Here is a 7,141-nt window from a genome sequence, read left to right as displayed (position 1 = left end):
AAGAATTCAGGTTCATGCACTTCATTGTTACAGTCTAAAGGGGTAAAGAAGCACAAATAAGGAACATTTTAAAGCAATAATTCATATGGACAAATTAGCATAATGTAAAAGATACACAAGTAATAACCAGGGACAAGGCAGAAGAATAAAAACAATGAAATCCCAGAGATTTGGGGTCCAATCTGGAAAAAAAGGAGGGATAATGTTGGGGAAGGAGAAAAAGGATATTGCAAAGTGGGAAGAGTAACATCAAAGCCCTGGAGATGGAAACAAACTGAGTCCCAGAAGCCTCATGTGAGAACTTTAAAAAGAGGTAAGCAGTGAGAGTGACTGCTATAGATGACTGAAATTCACAGACGACATGGAGGGATTCAGGGGAATGAGAAATATCTGTAAGTTCACAGAAGAACCCCTAAAAATATGCTTCTAAGTCATACAAATTTAATTTTGCTAGTCATAGCAAGGGGAATCACTACAATTGTGTGGATCCAGCAAGCCAAAAGCTGAACTTCAAATAGGTCAAGTATTTCCCTTATTAAGATATAATCAAACAGAAAGGTTCCAAGTTCTCATGCAGTACTCACTCTCGACTCTAAATTAGATATTGGGCAACTGACAAGAGCTAAGTCTGAACACAGTGTGGGAAAAGAGTCAAAATGGAAATTCTCTGCAAATTCTAATAATAACCCTCACGTCACTGTGACCCAGGCACAATTCTATGGGCTCTCCAAGAGTTCACTTATTTCATCTTCATGATCCTGCCAGAGGTGGAAAGTGGTATTGCTACCACCAAAGCTCAAGCCCTGAACTACCACTGCTCTGTCTTTCTACTGCTTTTCAAAGGACTACATAAAATATTGTCTTTTCTTGGAACAGTCAGGCAATTAGTTGTATACACTTGTATGACTTCAGTATAGCAAACATTTTCCAACTGTGATCTATCCAGCCTCAGTAATCTGTTTTAGCCCTGACTGGTGTGGGTCAGTTGGTTTAGTGTAGTTCCCTAAAGAGAAAGATCACCAGTTAGATTCCCGGTCAGGGAACATGCCTGGTGAAAGGCCAGGTCTCTGGTTGGAGGTGTGCAAGAGGCGGCCAATCAGATTTCTCTCTTGCATCAGTGTTTTTCTACTTCTCTTTCTCTCTCCCTTTCCCTCTCTCTAAAATAAATAAATAAAATATTTTAGAAAAAGAATCTGTTTTAATGAATTTTAAATGAATTTAATAAATTTACTTATAGCCTGCCATACACCATGAAGGATTTGAAACTAAAAAAAATGTAGGGACTTCTGGCCAAGATGGAGGCATAGGTAGACTTGCTTTGCCTACTTACACAATCACAAGAAGGATTACAAATCTAAAAAAAAAAAACAACAAGAACTCCCAGAAAATCAAACTTTATGGAAGTCCAACAACCAAGGATTTAAAGAAGAAACATTCATCCAGATGAATAGGAGAGGCAAAGAGGACGTTCTGTGCTATGGTGAGGTGGTGGTGGGTAGTAGTGGTGAGGTAGCTATGGCAGCAGCCTGGGGAATGGGTAGTCACCCATTAACATGTGGCAGATAAAAAACAGAAGGAAAAACTGGGGAGCAAGCAATCCAGCCCCTGTCCAGAACAAACAGCCAAGTGTTCCATCTATGGGAGATTAAAGCCTCATAACCTCTGGCTATAGACTAGTGGGGGTCCTAGAAAGTCTATAAACCCACCCACTCTGAGAATCAGCAGCAGGGCAGCAACTAGAAGGATGCATACGGGAAGTGGGGCAAAAGCCAAGCAAGAGGCATTGTTCCCTCTCCGACCCCTCCCCCACATCCAGTGTCACAAAGCAGTAAAGAGGGCTGCCCTGCCATAGCGAATATTTAAGGCTCAGCCCCTTGCAACATAATAGGTACACCATGTATGTGAATCAAAGCAGCTCTACCTAATACATAGAAACACAGGGAGGCTACCAAAATGAAGAAACAGAGAGATAAGGCCCAAATGAAGGAAAGGATAAAAACCCCAGAAAAAGAATTAAGTGAACCAAGATAGCTAACCTAGCCAGAGTTCAAGGCACTGGTGATCAGGATGTTCAGAGAAATGACTGAGCATGGCCACAAAATAAAGGAAGAAGTGAAGGCTATACAAAGTGAAATAAAGAAAAAAATAATTAAGGAACCAACAGTGAAAGGAAAGAAGCCAGGATTCAAATCAACAATTTGGAACAAAAGGGAGAAATAAACATTCAACCAGAACAGAAACAAGAAACAAGAATCCCCCAAAATGAGGAAAGGTTTAGGAACCTCTGGGACAACTTTAAACATACCAACCCACAGAGCCCAGGGTTCCAATGCGAGGAAGATAACTCTCCATTTCTTCTGGCTATAAAAACCAGTAGGGGTTGGGACAGCAGAAGAAGCTGCTGGATTTTCAGGAGACTCAACCTAAAGAGCATGCATGGACTTAGAATGTATACAGACCCACCCCCTCTAGGATTCAGCACCAGGGCAACAGCAGGAAGGGCAACAGTCACATATGGGGAGTAAGTGAAGTGACTGGAAACAGGGTGAGTATGTGGCAAAACTCCAGAAGCCAGGCAACAGCGTTGTCCCCTCTCCAAAGCCTCCCCCGACACAGAGCCACAAAGTGGGGAAGAAGATTACCCTGCCCTGGCAATTATCTAAAGCTCGGGCCCACACAACTTGCAGGTGTCTTTTCTACAACAGGCTACACTACTAAGACAGGGAGTCAAAGGAGTTCTACCTAATACACAGAAACAAACACAGGGATGCTGCCAAATTAAAGAGACAAATAAATATGGACCAAATGAAAAAAACAGAACAAAACTCCAGAAAAAAGAACTAAACAAAACAGAATAACCAACCTATCAGATGCAGAGTTCAAAACACTGGTGATTGGGATGCTCAAAGAGTTCACTGAGTGTGGTAACAACAAAAAAGAGCCAGGAAGAAATGAAGGTTACACTAAGTGAAATAAAGAAAAATTTATAGGGAACCAAAAGTGGAGGGTATGAAGCCAGGATGCAGATCAACAACTTGGAACATAAGAAAGAAATAAGCATTCAGCCAAAACAGCAAGAAGAAAAAAAAGTTTAAAAAAATGAGGATACTATAAGGAAACTCTGGAACATCTCCAAACATACAAACATCCAAATCATAGAGGTACCAGAAGGAAAAGAGGAAGAGCAAGAAATGGAGAACCTATTTGAAAAAAAATGATGAAATAAAATTTCCCTAATTTGGTGAAGGAAACAGACATAGAAGTACAGGAAGTGCAGAGAGTACCAAACAAATTGGACCAAAGAGGACTACACCAAGACACATCATAATTAAAATGCCAAAGGTTAAAGATAAGAGAGAATCTTAAAAGCAGCAAGAGAAAAGCAGTTAGTTACAAAGGACTTCCCATAGACTATCAGCTGATTTCTCAAAAGAAAATTTTCAGGCAAGAAGGGACTGGAGAGAAGTATTCAAAATGATGAAAAGCCAGGACCTACATCCAAGGTTATTTTATCCAGCAAAGCTATCATTTAGAATGGAAGGGCAGATAAAGTGCTTCCCAGACAAGGTAAACCTAAAGGAGTTTACCATCACCAAGCCATTATTACATAATGTTAATAAGTTAAAGGGACTTATTTAAGAAAAAGATCAAAACTATGAACATTAAAATAGCAACTAATTCACCATTATCAACAACTAACTCTAAAAAAACATACTAAGCAAACAACAAGAACAGGAACGGAATCACAGATATGAAGATCATTTGGAGGGTTATCAGTTGGGAGGGGGAAGGAGAATAATGGGCAAAAGGTGCAGGGATTAAGACACATAATTGATAGGTACAAAATAAACAGGGGGGTGTTAAGAATAGTATAGGAAATGGAGAAGTCAAAGAACTTATATGCCTGACCCATGGAAACGAACTAAGGAGGAATTGCTGGAGAAAATGAAAGTACCAGGCAGAGGTGGGTAAAGTGGGAAAAACTGGGACAACTATAATAGCATAATCAATAAAATATATTTAAAAGTATAGGTGTATAGAAAGTGGATCTGAATGAGGTGATTTCCATATATGGCATCATAATTAGTATTCTTTCCAAATTTTGAAAATGAACCCACAGAGAATTTATTTCACTGGGCAGAATTTGTTCCTCAGATCTCTATTTACAGCTCTACAGCAGGGGTGTCAATTTCATTTTTCACCCGGGTCCACATCAGCCTTGTGGCTGTCTTCAAAGGGCCAAATGTAATTTCAACTCCTTAACAGTTAAGGAGTAGTTACATTTATACAGTCCATAGACTATGTCAGCCCTTTGAAGGCAACTGTGAGGCTGATGTAGCCCCCAGTGAAAATGAGTTTGACACCCCTGCTCTAGAGGCTTAGAACCTTCTTGGGAATCAGGATACAAGCTCATCTGGGAACTCAGCAGGTGTCAGTTCACAATCCAATCTGTTCCCTGAGAAATAATGAATCAGTTTGTAATATCAGGCATCAAATAATAAATATTCATTTTTTGATAGTTGAAAAGGAAGGTAAATTTAAAATGTCAGTCACATTTCATTATAACAGATGGAAATTTGTTCATTTCCTGTTATCCTGTTAAATAAGGAAGCTAAAAACATATAAACACTGAAAAAGAAGACTAACTGCAGCAAGCATTGTAGTAGAGTAAAAACAACACTGTTCCCTGGGAGCAAAGAGTAGTGCTTGGAGTGCAATGACAATGTTTAATGTTTGAGCACAGCTTTTCTAGTCCTGGTGCAACTGCTTGTTGAATTATTACATGTTATAGGGTAAGTTGTATCTCACTGAGATTCATATGATGGCATTCTAACCTCAGCACATTGGACCACTGAGAAGGTGATTGTATTTGGAGGGAAGATCTTTAAAGAGGTAAGTCAATTGAAATGAGATCATGAGGGTAGACTTAATCCAATATGACTAGTGTCATTATAAAAAGAGGAAATTTGGACAGACACACACAGTTTGAAGATGTGAAGACACAGGGAGAAGGTAACTATCTATAAGCCCAGGAGAGAGAACCTAGAAGAAATCAGCTCCGCCAACATCTTTATCTCAGACTTCTAACCTCCAAAATTGTGAGAAAATTAATTTCTATTCTTTTAAGCCACTTGGTCTATGGTACTTTATTATTACAGACCTAGAAAACTGATGCACTGTACCTTTGCTAGATTGCCAGCCCTATGAGGGCTGGCCTGTGTCTGGATGTCTTCTCTTCCCTTGTATCCCCAGTAAATATCATGGCTGGATGCACACTGGATGCCTAATAAATATTGTTCAATGAATATTGTTGACTGTAGCTGGATCTCTCAGTCCATTTTATTGGAGCACATACTTGTAACCATTGCCAAAAATGATCAAAGGGAATTTTTTCCCTTTATCAAAAAATACCTTTATATTCACATTTTTTAAAATGATGCCCATCCATTATGAAATAATAGCAATATCAAAAAGAAAAAACAATCACTTAGAACCCTGCTGCTTAGAGACAACCACTTTAAATTTTAAAACTTTCTAATCTTTTTCTATACATATACATATATACAGTAGAATAATAGTGCATCACTTACCATACCATATTTCCCCATATCATTAAAAATTATCCATAAACAGTTTAAATACCTATAAAATTTATAATATCATGTGTATATTTTATAATCAATATGATAACAATTTAATAATATTAATAATTTTAATATTAATAATTTTTAGACATTCGGGTGTTTCTAATTTTTTCCCACCATAATTAGCACTGCAACGTTTGTGTGAAAATTTCTTGCCCACTTGTCTTTAATTTTTTTTTATTTTAATTATTGTTCAAGTTCAGTTTTCTGTCTTTTACCCACTTTTCTAAATTCTTTAAAGAATGATATCAGCTTCTGGCCAAGATGGAGGCATAGGTGGAAATACTATACCTCCTTGCACCACCAAATTTAAGGACAACAAAAGTTTAGAAACAAAAACACAACCAGAACAGACAGAAAATTGAACTGTACCAAAGTCGGACAACAAGGAACCATTCATCCAGACTGGTAAGAGGGGCAGAGTCAACAGCCGGGGGAGAGGGGTCCCGGCAGGAAAAGGCATTGGTTGGCGAGCCGGGCTCAGGGAGGAAACGAGCAAACCCAGTAAGGTACACAGGTGGTTGACTGACAGAGGACACACATTCACATGCAGATAAACCACCCAAAAAATGGGCAGTGAGACAAACTGCGCAACCCAGGGCCCCAGGGTTGGGAAATAAAGCCTAAAAGCACCAATTGAAAAATCTTGCAGGGCTTGAGGTACCGGTTGAGACTCCCAACCTCACAGGAGAGTCCACAGGGTCCTAGAACATACACAAGCCCACCCACCTGGGAACCAGCACCAGAAGGGCTCAATTTGCTTGTGGGAAGTGGCAGAGGGGACAGAAATCCAAGAGAGCACAGAACAAATGCCATTGCTCCCTCTCTGACCCTGCCCCCACATAAAGCATCACAACCCAGCAATGTGGGTTTCCCTGCCCTGGTGAACACTTAAGGCTCCTCCCCTAATACTTAATGGGCATGACCTGACCAAAAAATGGCTCATTCTGAAGTACAAATCAAAGCCCCAGAGCCAATACTTTTAAGCAACCAAGAGATAGCCAACCTTTCAGATGCACAGTTCAAAACACTAGTTATCAGGATGCTCACAGAACTGGTTGATTTTAGTCACAAATTAGATGAAAAAATGAAAGCTACACTAAGTGAAATGAAGGAAAATGCACAGGATCCAACAGTGATGGAAAGAAAACTGGGACTCAAATCAAGGGAGTGGACCAGAAGGAAGAAAGAAACAACCAAACAGAAAACAATGAAGAAACAAGAACTCAAAAAAATGAGGAGAGGCTTAGGAACCTCCAGGACATCTTTAAACATTCCAACATCCGAATTATAGGGGTACCAGAAGGGGAAGAGGAACAGCCACGAGTGGAAAACTTATTTGAACAAATAATAAAGGAGAACTTCCCCAGTCTGGCAAAGAAAATAGACTTCCAGGAAGTCCAGGAAGCTCAGAGAGTCCCAAAAAGTTTGGACCCAAGAAGGAACACACCAAGGCACATCATAATTACATTAGCCAAAATTAAAATGAAGGAGAG

The sequence above is a fragment of the Sturnira hondurensis genome, unplaced genomic scaffold, assembly GCF_014824575.4.
Source record: "Sturnira hondurensis isolate 20B ecotype Veracruz unplaced genomic scaffold, ASM1482457v3 Scaffold0000549, whole genome shotgun sequence".
Classification (NCBI taxonomy): domain Eukaryota; kingdom Metazoa; phylum Chordata; class Mammalia; order Chiroptera; family Phyllostomidae; genus Sturnira; species Sturnira hondurensis.
The sequence above is the reverse complement of the archived record's forward strand: the minus strand, read 5'-3'. Positions refer to the sequence as shown.